This window comes from Corvus brachyrhynchos, unplaced genomic scaffold (genome assembly GCF_000691975.1).
Source record: "Corvus brachyrhynchos isolate BGI_N302 unplaced genomic scaffold, ASM69197v1 scaffold80, whole genome shotgun sequence".
Lineage (NCBI taxonomy): Eukaryota > Metazoa > Chordata > Aves > Passeriformes > Corvidae > Corvus > Corvus brachyrhynchos.
This window is the reverse complement of record NW_008236769.1, coordinates 5293261-5318986: the sequence shown is the minus strand read 5'-3', so window position 1 is coordinate 5318986 and position 25726 is coordinate 5293261. Positions and strand designations below refer to the sequence as shown.

General features: G+C 40.6%; 1 long non-coding RNA gene across 1 annotated transcript in view; it reads right to left on the bottom strand.

Annotated features, from left to right (window-relative positions):
- The window catches only part of LOC108445048, a 121426-nt gene extending 96666 nt beyond the window's left edge, over positions 1-24760 (bottom strand). Inside the window, exons 1-4 of the long non-coding RNA XR_001859787.1 lie at positions 22197-24760; positions 19131-19257; positions 17032-17074; positions 10473-14674 (exon numbers count right to left, since the gene is read on the bottom strand). This is a non-coding gene — a long non-coding RNA (uncharacterized LOC108445048). The remainder of the gene's footprint in view (positions 1-10472; positions 14675-17031; positions 17075-19130; positions 19258-22196) is intronic.
- Between the last annotated feature and the right edge of the window lie 966 nt (positions 24761-25726).

Genomic DNA, 25726 nt, shown 5'->3' with positions numbered 1-25726 from the left:
ATGAAAAATATGTATGTTTAAAGAACCCCTAAACTCTAAACTTGTATGTAATGCCTTTTAATGATAGAAAAGCTTAAAAGAAAAGAGCAAAATTTATAAAAGCTAATATTTTTGCCACCAGTTTTATATTTAAATATTAATCCCTTAAATATTAAAAAGCCCAGCATTTCATTTAAGGTTTGGAGTATAAAACCACATATTTTTATTTAAAAAAACCATCTGAATAAAAGCATTGAACTTAGTCTGAAAACAGTGATGTTTATTGCTGAGGGCGTGGAAATTAAAAGCAGTCATGTTTACTGAGGAGCTGACTGTAAGGGGGCAAGGTCATAATTTGCACATAATTACTGGTTTGCACTATCGTTTAACCACTACTGAGATGAATATGTTTTTCTTCCTTCCCTCTTCCTGTGCAGAAGTAGTGTTCAGCACACTTCTTATGCATTAGACGTTCTTGTGCAAATCACTGCTTTCTGTGGTTTGTGATTCAATAGCAAACATTGCTGTCACAAACAAGGTCTGCATCTAGAGATAGCTCTGTATTTTTTGATAATATTTTCAGTTAGTAAGAATGTGCCATCAGCACATAATTACAGACATGCATGCTATGACAAACAAACATGAAAATATGGTTGACTACAGTAAACCAGGAATATTTTAAATATGGGGTGTGTCTGCCTTTGTATAGTATATACAGTCACACCAGTCTCCTTTGCATCAGTTCGCACAGAAAATATCCAGCCAAGTATTCTGGGTGAGCCTATAAATAATATTATTTCCCAAGGCTGAGAACTATATGCTTCCTGGATAACTTTTGAGGAGTTTGAGTCATGATTTTCAGAACTTGCTTTGTTAGTGCTGATTTTGACAATGCAGGGTGTCCAGGAAGAGGTGAGCATCCCCACTCTGGGAAGCAGTCCTCAGCTGAGGAAGACATCGGGTGCCAAGAAACAGATGCGCTCAAACTTCACATTAGAAGTTTGACCTTTATATCAAAGCTATTTTTAAAATAGCAAGATTTTGTTTCAGCATTTGATGGTGGCATACCAGACACTCCAAGTAGAATAAAGCCATATGTACTGGTATCAGGTGTTGTGTGCCCAGGGGAGAGTTACTGCCAGCCACCTGTTCAGTGGCGCCCCCCCCTGCCACAGCCATAGCTCACCTTAACCATGATGGTCTGTTGACAGGTATTTCAGAGTATGACCCACAGTGCTGCAATTTTTTGAAAAATAATGACAGAATGTTTGCTGCCTCACTGATACCTTCAACCTTTGTTCCAAGCTCTTGCTTTCAAGGAAAGTACAAGGTTTGAAATGGATGTGGGTTCTTGGGACTGTACCCGCTCCTCCTTGGCAGTCTGTGTGCTAGTCTTGAAATGACACACAAAGCCTGAGCTTCACATTCAAAGCCACCTACACGTCAAAATTCACAGGAAGGTAGTTTGCCTGGGCTACCCAATCTTCTTGGCTCAACAGTCAACATTTTAATCACTCCTCCAACTTGCATTTATACAGAATTTCTAGAGACGGGATGAGTTCCAAGCTGGGATGAAATAAATTCCCAATTTCTCCACAAGACAGAACACTATTCTCTCCCTGGCTCTGAGAAGCTGATTGTGGGTGAGCTGGTGCAACCCTCCCATTCTTTTCCAGCTGCCTGTGCCAAGGGCAGAGTACTGTGGGGGGTATTCACACAGTGCACTCCAGAGCATCTCCCTGCATGCAGGCTGGCGAGATGGGAGGGTGGGTGGCTATTCATAGAATCACAGAGTTATTGAAGTTGAAAAGGACCTCTAAGATCCTCGAGTCCAACTGTTAACCCAGCACTGCCAAGTCCTCCATTAAACCGTGTCCCTAAGCACCACAGCTGCATCTCTTTCAAATACTTCCAGGATGGTGACTCCACCACTTCCCTGGGCAGTCTGTTCCAATGCTTGACAACCCTTTCAGTGAAGACATTTCTCCAAATAACCAATCAGGTGCTCCTGTTGTTCAGCTTGAGGGCCTATCACTTTTACCTGAGAGAAGAAGTCAACTCCCACCTCACTACCACTTCTTCTCAGGCAGTTGTAGCGAGCAATAAGGTCCCCCCCAAGCCTCCTTTTCTCCAGATAAAACAACACCAGATGCCTCAGCTGCTCCTCATAGGACTTGTGCTCCAGACCCTTCACCAGTTCCATTGCCCTTCACTGGACTTGCTCCAGCACTTCAGTGTCTAAGTAGGTCCCCTTGTCATAGAAGAAGATCAGGTTGGTCCAGCAGGACCTGCCTTTCATTAACGCATGCAGCTGGGCCTGATCCCCTGGTTGTCCAGGTCTTTGATGTTGGAAAGTCATAAGGAAAATCTTGTGCAACCTTAATTCAGCCCTCTTCTAATCTTCAATTACAAAATCACATACTGTATTTTCCTTGGGACCCTGCCTCATTCAGTTCATGGAATAGCTGGTGTTCACTTAATGAGCAACTATTCAATATTTTATTTTCTTCTCACTCAGTGTGTTGCCCTAGGCATGATTTACTAGATGTAATTCAAACCTAGCTGTGTAGCCAAAATTATTAATTTCAGCGCAGTTTTTTTTCCTTTGGTACTCATCCTCACAGCACTCCTGAGTGCTATACAAACAGTAAATACTATATTTTCATAATACCACAGTGAGGGTGTTTTCATAATACCCCAGTGTGATTAAATGGGGAGGAGGGGGTGGAATTATCCTCACAGGTGTGTAGAAAAGGCAGAGAAATGCAGAGGAGACATTACAGTCCAAAGAATCAAAAATTTGTAACACTCTCTTGACAATTTCAGTCCTTTTAAAAATTCTTAATATAATTCCAATCGAGTCAACCTGTATTCATCAGTGCTCAGAGATGGAGGAGACCTTCTAAACCATAGACTAGTTCTCTCCTATCACAGGCAGCTTTTTAATACTATTATCAAATTGGACCGAATAGGAATTGGGTTTCCTTGAATTCCTATTAAAAAGCTGAGAACTCACTCCTCTGGTAGTTAGAAACCATTTTCTAATTTTCAGCCTAAATTTATTCATAGCCAGATTGCACTCATTTGTTCTTAGGCCAACATTGTCCTTCACCTTAAATAGTTCCTCTCCCTCTCTGGCATTTGCCACTACTGATAAATTTAGAGTGAGCAATCACATCTTTTTCTCTCTCGGCATTTGTCTTGAGGAGCTAAATGAGCTACACTCCCTAAGGTGTCTCTCTCAAATTAAGCTGCCAGGTCCCCTGTTGATCCTAAGAACTGCTTTCCACACCTACTTCAGCTCGTACTTATCTGCTCTGGGCATGGCTGACCAGGCTCATAGGCAGCACCAGGCCTGCCTGTATTCACCCAGAGGAGGGTCAAGAGGCAAAAGGGTAACTGCTGGTAACCAAATGAGTTAACAGTATTTCTCTATCTGCCCTGGAAATGATGTGTCTCAGAATCAACCTGAGATTTCCACAGCTACAGCTCATCAGTAGCACCCCAATGACTGAAGTCTACCATCACATGTCAATTGTGCTCCTTTTCAGTTTCCAACAGAAAGTCACAGCATTGGTTGAAAAAATGCATGCATTTTGTACTACTGAATTTCATTTCGCTCCTCTCCTCCCAGTCCTCTGGATCATCACTGCATACCTCTGCTCCAGTATCCCAGTCCCAGCCTGGGTGGTGATGCCACCCACAAAGTGTCGGTGGCTGACTCCACTGGCAGCCTAGTATACATACACTTGTACACACAGGCCTATATGAAGTTGGTTTTTGAACGTGTCTGCTTCTGAGATCAATTTTAAACAACTCACCAGAAAAAAAGACCAAAACAGAGCAACTATTAGAAAACCACAGAGATCAGCTATGAAAGCTCGGAACATTAGACATCCTGATTTGATATCTTTTGAAAAATTCCTGTACTCCATGGCTGTCAAATGTTGGTCACCTATTTGACATGAAATAAATTATATTTTGATTTCTGAAAAGATTACACTCCATTAAAGGTAAGACTGCTTCAGTTATGACTTATATATGCACCTTTTGGGGATTCATGTGTTTTTCTTTAAGGTGTGAATTGATGTATGCAAGGCCATTTGGAGTCATCTTTTTTCATTGAACATCTATCTTAGAATCACATACTAAAATACTTGGTAAATAATGACCAGACGAATTGAACGCAACTGGAGAAACATAATCCAAATTTGACAGCAAAAGAGAATGCCTAGGCAAGAAACCCAAGGAGAATAAAAGCAAGGTAGTAAGCGTGTGACACCATGACTTAGCTGAAATAAATCGCTTCCAGTTGCACAGACTGCTTGTTTTTCTGGCTAAAAAATATGCATATTTCAAGCAGAATACAGTGAGGAGGAGGATGCTCCCTACCCACTGCCACCAGTCCCCAAACCTGGGGGAGTGGCCACAGCAGGTTATAGTGGAAGTCACTGAGCAGCTGATAACAGAAGACTGACAACCCTGAGACCATGTCAGACTTTGCACCACAATCCTCTCCACAGAAAACAGTCCTGGACAAGCTGAGGGGACCCAGAGGCATATACTGTCAGATTTAGGCCACTTTATGGATGCTCTTGGGAGTATATTGCCTGCAAAATGCTCCAGAGACTGGTGTAAGCAAGAAAAAATTTCCAAGCCAACAAATAATGGTGATTTCAGGATAACTTAGATAACCTCCAAGGTGTAGGAGGGATCAGATTTGAGCTGGAATGATCCAGCGAGGCAGTAAATAAACACTATGTCTCGCTGACCCCAGGAGGGCTCAGCCCAGATACATAGAAAAAAGTTGCCAAATACCCTTTGGAGAGTCATAACCTAAATTCACAGAGACATAAAACAAGGAAGAGGTAATACATGAAGCTTTCTGTGAAAAGGGTGCATTGTCACATGTACGTGGGAAAAAAAAGAAGACTTTCTAGCATGCAGGGGAAGAAAAGCAACAGCCATAAGAGAGGCTTGGGCAGAGCAGAGGGCAGGTACAAGTGTGTAGGCAGTGGTGAGAGACGAGGTGCAGGAAGGAGCAGTGTTCATGCAGGCACTGCAGGTATGAGGAGGCAAGACAAGGACTGGAGCAGGGTATTGGAGAGGGGGAACCCTCTGCTTATGGCTCCTGCACTGCTCCCTGAGAGTAGCCCAGTCTTCATTGCCCAGTGGGGTTAATTTTGGTGCCTTTGCAAATACAAATCGAGCAGATCCAATGAGCTCCTTTAAAGCAGACAGTACACCTGCAAAAAGGCTTGCACCAGCTTCACTAGATCAGGTTTTCTAAACTGCTGCTTCTGGGCAGACAAAGTCTGGGGAGGTAAGGAGAGAAAACATTTGGTCCTGTGATACTCCACTGTGTCTGACAGAAGTGTATTTAGTCTCTTCCCAGTACATAACACCTATTTTTGGGGCAGAAAAAAACTCAACTGTCTGACAAAGCCACACTTCGTATGCCCCTTATTCTTCCTTGAGAAGTATCTTCAGCTGTGAATACGTATATATACCCTAATGACAGTCAGCTGTCACGTCTGTAAACATACATTTACCTCCCATTAAGGGTTATTTGCCCCTTTTTGTGACCTTTCACCAGCTTTCCATACCCTGGCCATGTGGCACAGATGGTATAATCCTGTCAGGCTAAGGCAGGTGACAGTGCTGCTCAGTGTTTAGTAATCAGTGACTGTAATTAGCCAGACTGGACTCAGGCTCAGATAATAGGGCAGTCAAACAGCTGCCAGTCAGGAGGCTTTTCCTGTGGACTCCAGGAGATGGAAGAGAGGATGATATAAAGAGGCCATGCATTTTTCCAGCACACTTTATACAGAACAAGTGATAATGTTACATATGGTGTTTTTCATTTTAAAAAAATTCCTTCCAGAGTGACCAATAAAGTGTGTTTCATATCACAAGGAGCTTTTAGTTGGTTTTTAAATCTGATGGAGGGGTCTGGAGAGTGTTTAGCAGCACCAGAGTTTTTTCCTATTTGGAGACTATCTTGTCATGCTTTCCTTACACAGATATGTTCGCATACACACAAAACATGCATGGATGAAGCGCTCCAAGTTCCTGATCCCTAAAGCAACTCCTTTAACACAGGAAAGTGCTAAGCTGCTACTTGTTTGCATTCAGAGATCAGGATTTAGACAAAATTAAACTTAGTTGTAGTGAAAATAAAGAGAAAAAAAAATTAAAGAGATGCCATTAAAAATAGGGAGGGTATTGAAACTATTGACTATAGGAAGTTATCAGAATAAACTTTTTACTGGTTTTAGTTCTTTTTAGAGATCTCAGAGATTGTCCTTATTTCTGATCTTGTGTCATGCTACACGTTTAGATGATATGTAAGCTGCACATGCTGTATTTAAGAGAAGCAAGCAGTGTGCTGAACCAACCATATTTTCATGTGAGAGATGATTCACTGTCTCCTGGATGGTAGAAAATTCTCTGTCCTAAGCAGATGCTCATGTTCACAGTCTGTGAGGGTGAAAGAGGTTTTATTACCAAAGAGGCAACCAGTCATCTCTTGCAGGGAAAGACTAGCATTCATTGCCTAGGAGGGCTTTTTTGCCTTGCTTCAATATTTCTTTCCTATTTTTGAACATGTGCCTGTTATTGCAAAGACACTAATAATGAAATATATTTAATTTTAAATTATGCACACATCACAATTAATCAACTTCTCCTCATCCTTTATTGCATATATTCCAACAACATTTCTCGCTCTTCCCCTCCAAAATTGTGCTATTTATCTGTACAGAACAGATACCTTAATCTTTTGTGGGGAAAGCAGAGAATAATTTCAATTTCCATGCATTTATGAGAAGACATTCTTAAATAGGCCAGTGAAAGAGATATTGCATCTATAAATAAATTATTCCAAGGCGGGCAGTGGGATGGGGTTACACACATCGCCATTGTGCGGGGAGGCTGCAAAGCCTGACCCGGGAGTGCAGCTGTTGTCTTTGTGCCGGGTACTCTGCCTCTGCCATTGTTCCCCTGATTACAACAGGCACGGCGGGGGCGCGGGGAGGGCAGGCGGGGGTGAAAGGATGGCTGTGCATTGATAACGCCTGGCACTATCACAGAGGGCAATGATAGGCTTCTCAGCTGCGGCGCTATCGGGGTGTGGGGCTCTGGAGCGTGTGCGTCCCCCCGCCTCCCCTCCCTGAATCAGCAAGTTCGGGAGATGTGAATGTGTTCAACTCCTGCGTGTGCCAGCTGGATCTTACCCAGACACACACGGGATTGTGTCAACAGATGGTGTAAACGGGACAAAAAGGACAGTATTTCCAAACTGAATATGTAATATCAAACAGGTGTGGAGGTAAGGAGATGGTAATGAACAAGGAACGCCGAGCTGCAGAGAAGGGTGTCCGTGCTGCTCGCAGCAGAGAGGTGGGGAGGGAACTCATTGCTCTTACCATGCGCCACTCAACAGGAGGGGAAAACGGCCGTGATCTCTCTGCCACTGCCATTGACCCCAGTAACACCTCAGCTGCTGCATAGCCTGGCCCCAGGGAGACGGCAGGGGTGATGTCCCTGCTGCCCTTTCATCCCCTTCATCGTCTTGTTTCCAGCAGCACCTCTGAAAGCCTGATTAAAACAGGCACGGCGGGGGCGCGGGGAGGGCAGGCGGGGGTGAAAGGATGGCTGTGCATTGATAACGCCTGGCACTATCACAGAGGGCAATGATAGGCTTCTCAGCTGCGGCGCTATCGGGGTGTGGGGCTCTGGAGCGTGTGCGTCCCCCCGCCTCCCCTCCCTGAATCAGCAAGTTCGGGAGATGTGAATGTGTTCAACTCCTGCGTGTGCCAGCTGGATCTTACCCAGACACACACGGGATTGTGTCAACAGATGGTGTAAACGGGACAAAAAGGACAGTATTTCCAAACTGAATATGTAATATCAAACAGGTGTGGAGGTAAGGAGATGGTAATGAACAAGGAACGCCGAGCTGCAGAGAAGGGTGTCCGTGCTGCTCGCAGCAGAGAGGTGGGGAGGGAACTCATTGCTCTTACCATGCGCCACTCAACAGGAGGGGAAAACGGCCGTGATCTCTCTGCCACTGCCATTGACCCCAGTAACACCTCAGCTGCTGCATAGCCTGGCCCCAGGGAGACGGCAGGGGTGATGTCCCTGCTGCCCTTTCATCCCCTTCATCGTCTTGTTTCCAGCAGCACCTCTGAAAGCCCTACACAAAGGTGCTTGGCCTGTCGGCATCCTAAAAGCCGTGCTCACCCACTCCTCCAGTTGGGGCAGAGGCAGGCCAGGAGGACAGGGGACCAATAGCAGAGGTGTTCCCAGCTCCTGTTATCAGCCTGCCTGGGGCAAAAAGGAGAAATACCCCAGAACAGAAAAGCCCGAATTAGTTGGGCTAATCTAGGATGCTGCTGTCATCACAGATGCACTGGGGACATCTGAGCTGGGGTTACTGAGCATCAGCATGAAAGGCATCCATGTCACAGGAGGTGTTGTGTGACCCAAACCTTGCTACAACACTGTGATTGATTCCTATTTACCCCTGTGGACCTCCTGACACCTAGGATAGCTGCCACTCACCCCACCATCGACCTTTAGGGCTGCATAGTACACCTGGTGTCATAAGCCTGGCCATGGGAAGGGATACACCTGCCCTGCACCCTTCAGGAGAAGCCTGCCAGGCACACAAATGCAACTGGGTTATTCACCCCCAAAAGATGTAAAGCAGCCATGCTTGGCACCAGCCATGGAGTCGTTTATGGCCAAACTGCCTGTCCATTTGTATCCCAAGACATGTCAGAGAAAACATAGTAGGGTTTTTTCCCTCACTGACTGAACTGGGGTACACAACAGTTCACCATTGCTTTGTAGATTTTCCCCTTCCTAAAACCCAAAGGAAATCCTCCTACTTCTCAGCAGATGCTATCTGGTCACTCTGAGCTCCTCCTCAGCTGCTGAAAAGAAGTATTCATCTTAAACCTACTTAATTTTTATAACCCTCTCTGGTTTTTCCATTTATTTCCAGTTACTGTGGGTCTTGCTATCTGTCAAGGATAGGATCACACATCTGTCTCACTGTTAAAACTGCTAACAGAGACCAGGAGTAAGGGATTTCTGACATGAAAGCCATGGCCACCCATGACAAGCAGGGGTAGAAACTAAGATACCTGTTACTGTGGGACTGGAACATATTCATTTGATGCTGCTTTGATACTTCAGTTGCTGTCAGATAGGTACCTACAACAACACAATCTGAAAACAAGTTTACAAAGTAGCCACACACTGACTTGTATATTCCTACATTCTTTCTTTTGCTCATCCCGAGGTTGTAATGCATTGTGTACAAATTCACCTCACAGATATTCTTGTATTTTACTTGCAATCTGGTACACATCTGTTATATGTAGATGAGCTTCCTGCTCTCATCCCTTTCAAATTATTCTCTCCAGAACTGTGTTCAGCCAAAACTGAGCATTGCTATTTCCCCATCCTCTGTGATCTGTCAGCTGCATTCAACACAATTAGCTTTCTTGTTCATCATGCAATCCTGCCCTCATTTACCTGGCTTGGTCATTTCCTCTTCCCTAAGTGGGTCAGTGAGAGGATCTTCTTGATTCTTCCTCCAGTTTTCCATGGAGGTACCTGCAGGTCCTCACCATGGCCCCATTCTCTTTTTCCAGGTTCATGATATCAGCCTCCACCACAGGCACCTATATTTCAATCAGCTTTCTCCCAACACACTCTTGTTTAACATCTCTCTGTAATTCAGTAAAGTAATCAAATTTAAGCTACTGGAGAACCCACCTTAATCCTCTTTTCTTCTGATGTGGCTCCAAGAGTTGTAAGAACACACTAATATACACAGGCTAACACCCAGTATGCTGATCAATACTGTATCAGTCTTAACTTGTATTCTCTCACACACCTCTCTCTTGTCTGACATGTGAAGGTCTCTGTTTGTACATCACAGCTGGGGCCTCTGTCCCCCATTGTCTTAATTATAGACGCAATGTGCTGCAGATATATAAATCATGGAAATTTAATCAGGCTTATTGCATCCTTCATCTGGCAGCACAGACTGAAATGAAAGCTGTGGTGAAATAAAGGCTATTCCAAATGAGAGGGAATAGCAATGCTACATTATGCTCTTGAGAATTTTCCCAAGATATAGCATCTCTGGGGACCCTCTTCCCCCACACACAGGTGCAAATCCCAACTCATGCTCAGTCATTTAAATAAAAGTTACAGTCAACATATAAGACACAGGACCCAGGCTGACAAGCTGCAAGTGGTTTGTTTCTACAGAGATGAGAAGGGAGTAAAGCACATGAGATGGTCCTGGGGATGCTCACAATGTCTTTCAGAGGTGAAAAAAATAAAAACAACAGGGTGAGAACATGGAGCAGGTGAGCACCAGCAGGTGCATGGAGCAAGTGGGCTGGGCTCCTGTCCTGCCCCGCTCCCTATGTCCCTTCCTTTACAGGCTGCTGGGATTCCTAGCTCCTTACCAGTCTCTCCATGGTGCTGCTTTCCACATCCTTTGCTCACCCACTCCTTGCTGATGGCACGAAGAGGGGAGTAGTGGAGTCTCTGTGTTCAGACCCATCCCAATGAAAGACCAAGCATGAAACAGCGAAATGCCACGTCCACAGCCAGATTGACTAGTCAGGGCACAGTAAATACTACCACTGGAGTAAGTATTTTAGCAGACGTGGGACAACTTGTTAGGTCATTTCCATTTGCTTAATCATATCCTGTAATAGGCGTTAAATGGTAACATCTCCTTACACTGACGAAAACCTAACTTATCCACAGGCTATTCCCTAGTAGAAAATTGAGACTGGTAAAGTGAATCCACTCAGCATGGGGTACAGCTGTAGGAAAACCAAACACATATCCAAATTGTGATGGGAAAAAATCTCATCTTGATAGAATTTGGGTGAAGTGTGATACACATTTGTTGTCCAAGGGACAGGGCACACTAAAGTTTTTCATCACCCTGCATTGCCAGAGCCTGCATGATTAGCACCTATTGAAATCAATTAGTTTAATCACAGTAATATCCTCCAGGTCTGGATGGTTTTGTAAGATGAGCCCCAAAACCTTGCCTCTACTGGGAGAATTACCCATAACTGACATTGGCTACACCCTAACAGATGCAGATGAATAAGTAAACACATTAAGCTGCTGAGGTAGAGTAGGACAAACAGCACTCAGCACTGCTTAGTAACCACTCGGTGTTACTCATCTGCCAATGTGTTGACTGCTGTTTAACTTGTTATGTCCTGATTGACACTTGGAGCCAAGCAGTGTTCAGTCTTTGTTCCTTTGGTGAGCAAGGTATGAAGCCGGAGTATCTGTGGTTTTCAAAATAGCATTTAAAAACAAAGATGAAAGAGTTATTATAATACAGCAGAGTATAAAATCGATGCTGGAGAGTTATTTTAACTTCAAAATGCTCCTATGAGCATTGCTGTATGGGATGAAATATAACACAGACTCTAGACAGTATTAATAAGTAAGGATGAAAGCAGATATTGTGCAGAAATTTGGGGGATAAAAAAATAAAAGCAGAATTAAGTACTAAATCAGACCAGCAGAACTGTCAAATGTGTTAGACTATATTCACAGGCACTCGTGTGACATTCAGGCACAAAACATAAACATTTATTTAGTTTGAGTAATTTTGCTTTTTAGAGTAAAAGGGTTCTTTTTTTTTTTTAGGAAGAGGAGGAGGGCTTTTATCTACAGTCTGGAATTTTAAAAGTCTTATACCCTGCAAGGACTGTTTGAAGCAGTTCCAGAAGAACTGCTTTTCATTAGCAAGTGCTGACTCAATGATCTGTAGAAATGTATTGAGTTCATCAAAAAAATTAAAGAAAATTATTTGGTTCTACTTCTAAGAAGTTACATAATTTCAGTTGGACCTCATCACTTAAATCACTATATACTATGTTTCAAATATGTTATCACTTGAAAGTAGAAATAATAAAGGCAAAACAAACTGGTTTGATTTCATTGAAGTCTTTGATAAAGATTTCTTTTGATGACTTAAAATAAAGCAATTCCCAAATGCCATTTCTCAGTAAATTTTGAAATTCCAAGGTTTTTGTTTAAATTTCAGAAAAAGCAAAAATTAATAGCATTTCTTAAGGAACATAAATGTTGAACTTAGGCAAATGCTGATATAATTGTGCCCAGCAGCCCAGGGGTTTACTTCAAGTGAGCAAGTGTTTGTGTAGTTATATGTAGGTATAAGCTTGAACACATATGATCTAAGTTTGGACATAAAGTCCAGAGGGCTGCCAGAGCAGGGCAGTTTTTCAAGCTGCTCTAATATGAACCAGAATCACAGTTATTGCTTTTCTGGAAAACAAGTGAGTGTATACTTATACTTTATCCCACTCTTATCAGTTGGGTAGAAGGGGCTAAAAAGACACTAAAAAGGCACTCTGGTTATACCTACACTGATAAATAGCATGCTCAGGCACATTTACCAGCCTTGAGGCTCTGCAATATGGCTGGGTTCCACGCTTTTGGCCTTTCTCACCCACCTAAAAAGGATGGTGTGAGAAACAAGCATCTATCTGTATCAGCCTTATCAGATAGCAAGTAAAAGGTAGCATTTGTTTACATTTCACAGCAAGTCACTGTGGTAAAGACATTACTCTTTATGCACTCTTTCAAAGCCTGTGATTATCAAGTTAGGAGAAAGGAGTTAAAATCATGTCCACTCACCACAGGCTACAAGAGAGTTTGAAGCCAGCAGTTATCTACTTCAGAGAGGTTTATTCATGTCATTTTCTTGCCCATGCCCCCAGTCTGTTTTCTGTTCAGCCAGCCTGCAGCAATAGTCCTGAGAAGCACAGATTCTTCCTCTCATCCTGTGTTCATCCTGATTTCTTAAGATTTAGTTCATATCAAGCATTGACATGTGAACACATAAGCTTATCCCACAGTCATAAACTCTTCAGATTCAAGAAGTACCATCTGCTCTCAGTAAAACTACCTAAACAGCCCAGCTCCTCCCCTGATAAATTCTTCTGGTGCTGCTACACATCGTAGGAATGGTCCTACACAGAGCAAAAGTCTACCTGGCCCAGGAGCCAGTCTCTGACAGTAATCAACAGCAGATCCCTAGGGAAGGGTATGAGAACACACAGTCATGGCTTTCCCAGAAGATGTGTTTGGAATCTCCTATGCCAGCACTAGTATCTTTGTATTTAATTTTTCTCAATGGGATCTTCTTCTATGGATTTTTTTGCGTAGTTTTTTAGCCACTGCTAACTCACAGCACACATAACATACACCAACAAATTGCACACCTAAATACGCACTGCATAAGGAAAAACAAGGTAGCTTTGAACTGCTTACATGCCGAACTCATAGACACCTAGATCTTGATGGAAAGAGGTAAGGAAGCAGTAGTCTCCCTATTATTTTCTTCAAAACTTAAAAAAAGTTTCTTCAAAACTTAAAAAAAAAAAATGTGAAGGCATTTCCATACTTTTCTTGTTTCCTTTCTCTGAACTGTCTCCAGTTCTCCACTACATTTTTTTAAGAAGAGGGGACATGAACTCTGTAGAGATTTATGCAGTTTCTTTTGTTCTCTATTTCTTTTCTAATAATTCCTAACATTCAATTTTCAATTTTTATTGCTGCTGAGCATTAAATTGGTGGTTTCATAAGAACTATTCATTAAAATTCTGACATCTTATTCCTAAATGGTAACGTTCAATTCAGAGCCCAACACTACATGGAGAGTTAAGACTGCCTTTTTTCATGGGTATCACTTATATGTATCTACACTGAAGTGGTGATACCAAAATTTGCAACACAGTCAAAACTTCAATTTCTGCAATAAAATAAATATTTTCAAAAATATAAAAACTGGCTCTTATTAAGAAATACTCATTTGAATCTATTTCACTGAAGAATTTTTCAATAATGATATTATGACAGTGTAACATAAAGAGACCTCTATGCATCATTTTATACCACTTTGTTTGAGCAGTATCACTACCTCAATATTCTAATGAGTCATCATGGTATCTTATAGCCATGATTTCTTGAGAGAAGGGAATAGAAGAAAATTCCACCTTTCATTAACAAAAATCAAGTACATTTCAAGCTATCACACGTATAAAAGTTAAAGTTTAAAAACGTGATAGAATTGCATGGTCAAGAACAACAGTAAACAGATTAAAAGAACTTTTTTTCATTTTTACATCCTTTTAAAACCTATTTTATGCTTTGCGAAGCACAGTTTTTAGCTGGGTAACAGAATTACGATGGTGAACAAAGGACACATGTAGAGGTACTGAAAATCAAATTTATTTACGATGGCAATGTGTGATATATTTCTGAACTAGCCTAGAGCTAATCCAGTTGGCTTGGGGTTTTTTTTAAGAAATCTGGAAATGCTGTCAAATTAATCATATCATCAAGATCACACTAGTTCTTGAGGACGAAAAGATTTAATATATTCAAGGAAACACCAAACAGACCACAACAATTTAATAGCAAGGAATGTGGTGGTAAAGACTCTGATGTTGGAGATTCCTATTTAAGACCTGATGTTGATATTATCTCATTATCCAAATGAGCGTTCTGCCCCACAGGCTCTCAGCTAGTCTACGAAGCATTGCTTGGAATCTCTCTTCATGGAGCTGTTCCACAATCAGATACCAAGATCCTGATCTGAAGCACTCTAGTAAGAAAAACAAAGCATGAAAAATACAAGCATTGGGGAAAAAAACATTTTCTATGTTTCTATATTATGGCATATATCTACAGATGGATAATACTTTGTCTCTGTGACTTTTTGTCTTTTGGATCAGGAATGTAAATACTGTGATTTATATTAGAAATTAATTATCATTCAAAACATACATAGTTTTAACAATTTTAGGGTAAATCCTACACTCATCTAAGTATGCACAACTAGCTAAAAAAGAAGCCCAAAAAGAATTGTTGGTTGTTTCAGAAACTCCTGATTTTCTAACTTAAGTCCTTTGGAAGTACCACTTTTCTTAAAGAACATTCAAAATAATTAATACTTTAAACTTATCTTGAGAATAAAGAGATTGTTTTCTATATCCTCATAAGCAGTAAGCATTGTAAGATAATATGTATGCACACACCCAGTATTCACAAAATCTTTTTTTTCTGATATTTTCCCTGACATGATTTGTTTTTAAATCATGACAAAGGAAAGATATTTTAGGTAATCATTACATTGCATGGCATATAATAAATGTAAATCATCTTATTTCCATCCAACATTCACATATTATATCATCAGCATTGAACAGGATCTTATCCAGTTACAAACACAAGAATTCATGTTTCAGGTCTTACTTCTAGTAAAAGGCAGATTACCTCTTGCCATCCTGTACTCTTCATTTTCGTTTTATAAAAGAAGCCCTTATTTTATCTTGCTGTCAATTTAATTATGAAGTGTGAACTGCCACATTTCTAGTACATGTTGTGGTCCCTGCTCTGATCGCTTCATGATTTGCACTTTTAATAGTGTATCACTGGAGAGAGGTTGGCATGAAGACAAACCATGGCAAAGCATGCATTCACTCCTTGCTTTGGGACCCAGTGGTTGCTAATTGAGCTTCATAGCCAGACAAATCAGTGAAGGCAAACACCTCCCATCTTTTTCACGCAATGAGATTTGCCTTCTGGACACCTGTCTGTCACCTGAAAGAGGAGACACATGGCTTGCTGAAGAGGGGTAGGGAAGAGGGACAACACTCCTGTCTGTATTGCCAAAATATTACTTTGGTGAGACTCTTGCAGGGGTATAATCTCTCATAACTGCCCCACCCCAAGAGTCTTGTACACTTCTGTTCAAACACCAACGTGTGGAGATACATTAAATGACTTCTGCAACTACCTTGTTTTCCAGAGATGTCTTTAGCAAGTCAACCTGAAACTTGCTGTTGTAATATTTTCATGAACTGTTTTGTTGCTAGGAGTTTACTTAGATTGGTTAAGTGGGTAAATGTGAGAAACTTCTTGACTTTCATTTGCCCCAGCTACCTTATTTGTTTCTAGGTGGCTCCTGGTCCACCCAGCTGGCCACTGCCTCTGTGGTGGGCTCATAAAGCACTATCAACACTCAGGTGCATATAACATGCATTATTTATACAGTTCTCTGATTAGTATGTGCCTCCTGCTCTCCTGTGTCACTTCACCTATCCTCCAAATTACAATGCAAGAGTACATTTAAACTCATAAAAAGTTCTCAGCTATTTTCTCTCAGGATGAGAGGTTGTTTTGAGATCAGGTGATGTTGTTTTGAAATTTCCAGTGTTGAGTGGATAATTATTGAAAGTGTAATAGCCCCACGGATTTTAGGTTTTGAATTTTCTGACCCTTCCAAGTAAACTAAGCACCAAAAACTGAGAAACAGGAGAAGCTTGGATGTGTAAAACATCAAACATTTATTTCCCCTTTGGATTTTGACAGAAGCTTTAGTAAGTTTGAATTTTGCCTGCATCGCTTCAGTGTGTATACAGTACAGATGGTCAACAGGTAAAATAAACCTCTAACTTTATTTTCAAGTCCCAGCTTTGTACTGAAGGTGGAAAAGCATCACTAGGAAGAAAAGCTGGCATGATAATGCCTCAGAAAGAGATACAGCACCCTGCAGCTCTGTAGATGTAAAATTGATTCTGCCATAACATCCATATGTGGCAGTAAATATGAACAGCACTACTAGCTGGTGGGATGGGTGGGAAGGGTCACCACTATTGCCTCGTCCTCCCATTTCAAGAATCCTAAGGATATTAATAGTGGCATATGCCAAGTGGCAGAAAGAAAAGGTTCTGTTGAAAGTGAATAATCAGTTCCTACATAATAATATGTTCATCTTCAGATTTTAGAGAGAGCCTTTGCAGAGTCACAAAACTCTGAGATTTAAGTGATACAAACACTAGGCACTCTAAAAGCAAGCTAGAACACTCTTCCCTTCTTTCAGAAGATCTTGACCTTACTTCTGGAAGTACACCTGTGTTTCTGTGAAGAGAAAGTTTTACTGTATTATTTGCCACCTACCATATGGCTGCTGGACTTTTTCATGAGCAAATTCCCCGTGTGGCTGTGGGAAGATTTTACACAAGATAGGAAATGACTTGTAAAGTATTTTGACAGAGATTCCAGATTTGTGAGTATATATTAGGTTCTATGTGACACTATCTAGAATAGGCAGAAAAGTAAATTACTTTTATCTATTATATATGCAAGTGTACAACTGGAATGACAAAAACTATCTTTGCCTTTTGGGATGAAGTAAGAGAATTAATCTTTTACTTACCGTGAGACAGTGTTACAGAGCTGAAGGGCACAGAAGTATTAAATGTGTTAGGCAATAATTACAAGCTAGAAATCATGTTGAAGAATATGCATACACACATGATTTTCTGTTTTAAAACTTACCTTGGTGCAATATAAACCTAACTAATACACACACATAAGATCTTTAAATCTAAACATAATAAATGGAGAACTTGGGTTTTATCTATTTGGATTCATACACAACCCAAATGCAACAATCTGGTGCTGTCTGCACCTGTTCCATACAAACACAATTTTTAGAACAAGTTGCCCACCATTCATTGTTTCCATATTATATGGCAAAGTTTAAACTAATAAAACAAACCCACCCCATTTTCAAATGGAGTACACATCATGGCTCATCTCCTAGGATGCATTATAACAGACAATAAACTAACTTTGTCCTGGCAATCAACTAACTCAAATTATTTTGGGCTTGGTGAAGGAAATTAAAGCTTCAAAACTGTGGCACTTCTACATATCAAATTAAAAGACCTGTGATTGAACATACTTTATATAGAGAGGGAAAAGCAGTTTCTATAGCCAGCTGCTGGCAAGCCAGGGAAATAGAGACCAAACCAGCTGACAGTCAGTGCCAAAACATAGAGCCATTTTCTACTAAACAGCAGGGGGGTAGGAGACAGCATCTTGAGGAGCAGTGAGGTCAAAAGCAATCCTGCCACAAGCACCACGGTGCCCTGAGCTTGCCCTCACTGTTCAACCACACCAGCTGTGATTGGGGTGCGGAGGGAAGAAGGGCTGCATCTGTGCAAGGAAATCACTGCAGCTTCTGTTTCCTTCCCTGATTTTGATCCCATTTGCAGTTTGATAAGAGAACTGCCAAGTTGCAATCTCATAGCATTCTATATGTATCAATCAAAAGGAAAAAAAACGTCAAAAATTAATTCTGAAGAAAATTCATCAAGAAAATAAAGGCCACACAGAAGCAGCCTAACATCATAAGTGTGTATTTTTAAAGCCTTTGTTTCGAGTTTACAAGTTTGGTCTTATTAAAACAAAATACTCTCTTACTGTTTTCTAGCCAATGCAATTTCTAGATGAGATGAAGCATAAGCAAACAAAAAGTCTATGGTGGAGTGATTGGCCAGTTCAGACCATGCTCCAGGAGCATTCCTGAGTTCCTTGGAGCTAGGAAGCCCTTGCACAGCAACATCTATGGACAAGGCTCTCTCCCAACTCTGGTGGTACCCGAGACTCCCTGACAGATCAACATACAATGACTGACTGTGGTTATTCATGTCAGCTCTCTCCTTGACCCAGATACTGGACATATCCTGGGCAAGAGACCTTGCATTCCCTTGGTAAGTCCAGCATGCCAGCAGCACTCCAGATCACCTCCTCTGCATAAGCAGCCATCATAAGCAAACCCTTTGGTTTCTGGATTGCTATTCCATCTCCCTAGAGAATGATGAATGCTTCAAATCTTGCTCTGTAAGGCATTTCATGGCTGGGGACCAAGACTGATAAATTTCCAGAGAAACCACCACGGTCAACAGTCACACAATGAAGCCTACACAGTAAAATTAAAACTGACTGTGGGGTGAATAGTTTTAGGGCTTTCCTGAGAACCGTTCCTAAAGATCTCATAAAAATTAGAAAAGTGCTTGACCCCCTTTCATCTCCAATGGAAAGCATATTTCTTCATTCACATACACATTTGCATATCACACTATATGTCATTATAGGAAACAAATCAGCAAAACAATCCCACATTATTCTAATATGCACATTTCTTTCTCTGTCGAGTGGATAATTAAAAAACCAAAAAGACAGATGGGAAGTCATGCTTTGTTTATTACCTTCATGATAAGGTTTTCAGATGCTGTGGTGGTAAACTTATTTTGAATAGCAAGCATTTACTAGATCCTATTATTCTACAATTTCTGTGGGAGATTTCTTGTCACCTTGGAAATTATGTATTTGTTTCTAGAAAGAAAAATTAGCTTTATTCAGAGGTTTAAGTAATTCAGATATATAGCAAGCAGCATCTAAAACAAAAGTCTAATATCAACATCCCCAAAAGTAGATTTTATGACTGTTAAATATACATGTTGCAAAAGATTAGATTTACTGTTTTGCTTATATTGTGTTAGTCATTTATAACATTTGGTCACTGAGCAACATAAACTTATTTTATGGTTCTTTCATCCTTTCTCAAAAGGATTGCAGGCTCCTAGTAAGGCAAACTCAACACAAGAGTTTCTGGGATACAGGCACTGCACATACAAAAGTAGTATCTCTGATGGATAACATTCTTTAAAGGTCTTTTCATGATCCATTAATTTATGAATTACACAGCAGAGTAGGCATTGTCAAGGGCCTAATTTCAGTTATATGCTGATCTTTTTCCCTTGAAGCTTTTATCCAAAACGTAAGTAAGACTAAAAATAACATGCTCCCTTAGACTGACTCTGACAGGTCTTATTAAAGAATTAACTGTTTTATTCTTTACTTATCAAAAAGTGGGCAGATGGGCCCATCCTTATCTGTAAATAGGAATACACACAAAAAAAATCAAAATATTAAAGAATAGTTCTAAGGCTTGCTTCATTCACAGCACAGTTACAAAAAGCAATGCAATTGCCATGGAATAAAATTTACAGTAAGGAATTAAGTATGTCAGATTTCCAGGAAAAGCAGCCTACCTCCACCTTGCCAAACCTAATCCAATCCAGGTAAACCAGAAGTAAGTTACTACAGTCAGGTTATTTAGAGGTCGATGAGAAATCAGTCTCAGGCTCCACCTTACTTGAAAAGAACATTTGTGCTTTTACTCATGGCTTAAAAAAGAGACCACCAAACAGTGAAGAGCATGATTATGGAAGTATTCTTACTCCCTAAGTGCTGTTCTCCCCAAGGACTGAAGTAAAGGTAAATTTCATAAGCCATCATAAATCAATTTTATAGATAATAGCTCAGTGTTTAGAGCTGTTATTTCGCTTTTCTCTCCTCTCTCTTTTTCTTACAGCAATAAAAAATCCAAACAAACAAAAAACTCAACAGTCCTCAAAAATGAGAGGGAGAATCTGTTAGTAAGCTGAAGAAGTGGTGTCATGGTTTAGTAAGAGGTGCTTACAGCTTCCTCTATGACTTAACAGAACAAATCAATTGGCTAGTTTGAATATTGGCAACTTTTTAAGCCACTTAAGAAGCTTGACATGCCTCTGTGATCCACATTTAAGAAGGAACAAACGCCGGGAAAGGTCTCTTGCCCGGCAAAGTTCATGTGACCAACAGCGATAAGCGATCTCCAGCTGCAAGGTCCGGGTGAGATTAACCCTTTAGTGCTGTAAGTTTCCTCCGGAACAGATGAAGCCTGCAGACATCAATCCGCTCCCAAGTCGGAGGAAGAGGAAAGGTGGAGGCAAGAAAACACCATAGAGACACCAAAGTCAGTAAAAAAGGAAGAGCTGAAACCCTGAGGGAGGAGAAAGAGGAGATGCTTCAAGCCTAGAAGCTGCTATTCTGTTGTAAAGCTATGGTGATGGACTATGATACATCAGAGTACCCATTGTAATTTCATAAAGCATGGGGGGGGGGTGGAGTATTCAAACTGCAGTTGTGAGCAAAAGTATTTGTGCTGAAATAAGCGAATTACTGTAATTGTGAGCAAAAGTACTTGTGCTGAAATAAGCAAATGACAGTAGCTGTAATTTGATGAGGACCCTTGCTCCCAGGGACGGAGAAGACCTCTGTTCCTACAGATGAAAGTGATGAGGACCCTTGCTCCCAGGGGAGGAGGAGGGCCTCTATTCCTAGAGATGAAGATGCTCCCAGAGATAGGTGAAGAGAACCTTTGCTTCTGAACAGCTCATCCTTAAAACGGTACCCCAGTAGCTCAAGACAGAACCCTCAGAAACAGTTGTGGGGAAAGCTGTAAGTCGAGGGAAGGGACTTTCACGTGCGAGCAGAGAACCAACCCGAGCGGCTGTGTCGCTGTGACATTGAAGCCATGAGAGAACTTCTTGTGGAGATGTCTCCATAGCATGAGCAAGAGAGACTCCTCTTCCTAAGCGAACTGAAAAAGGTTACCATAGAAGTGGTAAACTGACTGAAAATCTCAAGGATTGTCTTTTTACATTGTCAGTGGGAGAAGGGAGAAAGGTGGGGGGAGGAGAAGTGTTCTGAAGGTTTAGTCCGACTTTTTTTTCTTTCTTTTAGGTCTGTTAATAAACTTCTTTATATTCTTCTAAGTTTTTTGCCTGCTTTGCTTTCTCCTAATTCTTATCTCACAGAAAGAAAAGTAAGTAATGGATATTTTGAACCAAACCACTACAAGTAGTGATAAAATTCTGACCTCAGGAGTTTTCAACCCAAGCAGCAACAGTAAGCATTGCTGCCAAACAGAATTTGGTTGGGTGCTTGCAGTACAGTATTTCAAGCAATGCAGATTAGCTGCAATTAAGAGATCTGTTTTTTACTGACAGGGTGTGGCAATATGTAAGAAACTCATGGTATCCTGAGAAGGAGTTTCTTAACTTCCTTCTCATTACATTCAATGGTTTCTGTTTCACAATGAAAAAGCATGAAAAAATGCTGACAATATTTACATTCAAATTTCTCTTGCAAATAATTATGGTCTTTAGTGTCAGGTAAGATGAAAACAACACAAACTTTAATATGACCACAATCTTTTTTAATTCTGAAAGAGCAGAACCCTCTTTTTCTTCCACACATTACCCTACAGGCATTACTTTACAATGTGTAGTCAGATCTTGGTTTCTTGAAGTTCCCACAACATTTTCAGGCATTACAGTTGATGGTAATGTTCTTGCCATAAGTATAATTGTAATCAAGAGATGAGATATCCATTGAGCCATTAATTTAAGTGTAGTAATTCTTTTATCTTTTTCAGTAAAACTTACAAAACTAAGAGCATGGTTTTGTTCAGAATCAAACCCAAACATAGCTGTTCCATAGTGTTGTAGTTGGGCTCTCCAAAGGGGTTTCCTTACACGTCAGTAAATCTGTGACAGGTTGAAAAAATAAAAAAAGATTCGTTATGAAGGTAAAATTGTCTGAAATCCAAAAGATCATGAAATTTTCTTGAAACAAGCATAAACATGAAATTCTAGGGATAAACGGGAAAAAGCTGCCTAAGCACACCTGGAAACATTTCAAATGGAAATCATGGATTCTAAGATATCTCTGAAATATCCAGTCATCAGCATACAAGTGAACCAAATGCAGTCACTACAGTGTGACTGTGTTATTTTATCAGCATATAAGACAGATTCATTTCTTACATACATGTTTTCAGTCCCCATTCACCAATTTAGAACTGATCTAATTAAATTATTTCAAAATTCTAATTTGTAGTTCAGTTACAAGATCAACTTATTACTGCTTAATAATGCCTTAGTCTTCAGCTGAGCATGGTAATAGACTGTGTGTGTATTCTGAGACTACAAGCACACATGAGAAAAAAAAAATCTTTAAAACCTCTGTGAAATGGAGTTGTTTGATCTAATGATTTCTGCCTTGTGTTGGCAATGGGCTGCTGGACTGCACACAAATTCATCTCCACTGACATGTGGTAACCCATTAGGCCACTGTAACTCAATTTCATGTCTGACTACATAGAGAGAATTGAACTGACAGTTTGAGCAAAGTTTCATGTTGTCAAGGTGACTACAATCTTCCTAAGGTAATAGATACTTCTCCAAAATGGAGAACAGATTGAGCAGTTCTCTGCTTAAAGGCTTTATATATGCATAAATGTTAAACTGCCCATTTTAACAATACCAAGATAGTTAAAATGGTACATCTGGTATTGTGTATTGCAGTAATGCTGATACGAACATAGCCATTCTGGTATAGTTACTTCTATACAGATGAAAAACTACTTCATTATTAGGCTTCTTCAGCTCTGTGTAATTATATCCAACTTTACAAGCTGTAGCAGTTGTCAAATAGCTGGACCAGCACAGAAAAACACCCCTATCTGTTAATTAAGCAAGATCATTTTTAGATCCATCTGTGAAAATATTCAGGTAGCATGTAATCTAGCTTTCTCAGCCATAGCCTGACACACTTAGAAGTCTCTATGTGTGTAAGGAAAGTATAGATGAGAAGCTGTTTCACTTGCAGATAGCAGGCAGAATTGTGCTGTTACAAATGCAGGAAAAAACATGTGAAAGGTAACAGAGAAAAGTCAGCTAATAGGCTTTGTCTGAACTCCAAAATACACAAATAAGTCATCTCCATGGAGCACACTATGATGACATGAACTAACTCTACAAGAAAGTGCTGACCTAGTGTGGGAAACAAGAATTGCCTCATAAGTGATTGCCAAAATTCTAGTTGTTTCAAGAATTACATATTGACAGCTTAAGTTTTTGTCTGCATTGAAAGAGCCAGCATGTTTTTGCTGTTCTAAAACTAAGTCCAAATAGTTATGTTTAATAAAAACTTTAAAAAGTCCACAATTTGCTGAAAATATGGGAAAAAAGTATTCACACTGCTGCTCTTTTCTTCCGGAATCACATCGAGTGTGTGGTTTGAAGGCATGCATCTGTTTGAAGGCTGAATACTGGCATATTGCTGACATAACATGTAAGACTTTTAAAGGGGTCCAGTAGTGTATCACCCGTCATTGGTTCTAGTCCCACTGCTAGTCCCTTTTGAAATAATCCAGTGCAACAGACATTGAGGCCATCAATATTTTTCCCATTACCACAATGTAGAGACCATTTGGATAATGACCACTGCCCCAGAAGAGCAAGGACAGATTTCTGTGCCATCACGCTTTGTCCAGAAGCACTGCATGCACTGTACATTATTTGGGGCTCTGAATGGCAGCAGGATCAGGATTACCAGCCCTCTGTTCACCCAGCAACCACTGGAAAGCAGTGTGGTTGAAGGACTGGGCCTTTTCCAGCTGCTAAGTCTTCCTCTTCTCTACATGGAGCAGAGACAAAGTTCAGATGGAGGAAGCAACAGAAAATCCACTAGGCGCTTTGGGAAAAAGAGAAGAACCAGCTGGGGTTTCAGAGTCAAGCAAAGAGAAAGGGGTAGGATGGTCACCACCAGCTGTAGACTGCATTCATGTCAATGCTAAGCTGCATGCAATATTTCTCTTAAAAAATGCACTTTCTATTTCCCTCCAAGGGCATCTACTAGTGCATGATAAAAGTGTGGTGAGACTACGAGAGATTACTTGGTTGTACCTACAGGTCCGAAGATTTTCTGGCAGCCTAACAGTGAACAGGTAGAAGAAACAGCATCAGAGTCATGATAAGCAAAGCCCAATATAGATTAACTTTATTCTCTTGAGGAGGTGTGTGAAGTCTAGATTGGAGGCTGAAGAAGTAAGAGCACCTCTTTAGACATCATAAAGAATTCTGCCAAAGTTCTTCCCATCTCCAAGGAGGACAGGAAGGAATTGCCCAAGAGTAGCCAAGACCCATAACAGACTAAAACACATTCAACTCACCCTGAGGAACTGTCCTCCAACAGGATTTTAAATTTCAAATAGGATGCAACATGGGAGCTGGACATATCAGCCACTTAAAACTTACCTTCATAACTTCTGTCAAACACTGGGAAAAAGGGAGAGCTGGGGGGAGCTGGCTGTTCTTCTAGTCTGGGTGGATCATCTAAGGGGATAATTTAGTCTCTGTGATATCTAAATCATGGCCTATTTATTTTAAATTCCAATAAAGGGCTAATAGTGCTAATTACAGTAGCAAGGATAGTGATGTGGCTATTCACACACAAAGAACTTGGCAGAGACCAAACTCCTCTTTCACACAGGTCAGCAAAAAAAAAGAATGTGCTGCACTTTGTCACATCTCATTTGGATTGCCTTCAAAATGCTGAGCTAGAGGCAAAAGAGACCACAGTTCATTTCCAATTCCACATCTAATCCTCTCATCTTTAATTTATTTTAAAAGTTTAATCATAAGTTCATAAAGCTCAGATATAAATTTTTTAATAAAAAAAATTAAGCACCTGCAGGTAAGGTTTTTAGGAACTCATGGTTGGCCCAGGTTTCATTATGAATAGGGACTCTCACACTTCACCTTTCTGCAAATGCTACTGTGATAAAATGTAACTTTCATTCCCTCCCTGTTGCTTCAGGGATGTGTCATTTACAGAAAATAAATAGAAGACTTCTATCACAAAGAAACCGTGCTCTACTCAGGGTCAGCGAAAAGCTGCACCTCGCTCTGGAGTTTCTGGCAGCATAGTAATAACTTTTCTGCAGAAATTGTCACTAACTGCTAGAAATAGTACAAATAATAAAAGTATTTGAGATATTCTTAGTATACAAATAATGTAATATTTGCAAATAGAGAAACCTTACTATATTTAGGGTGTTCAATTTACTTTTAGTTGATGAAAATTATGATATTAATAGTTCTTTAAAGATGTCAGCCAGCTTTGGAATGCC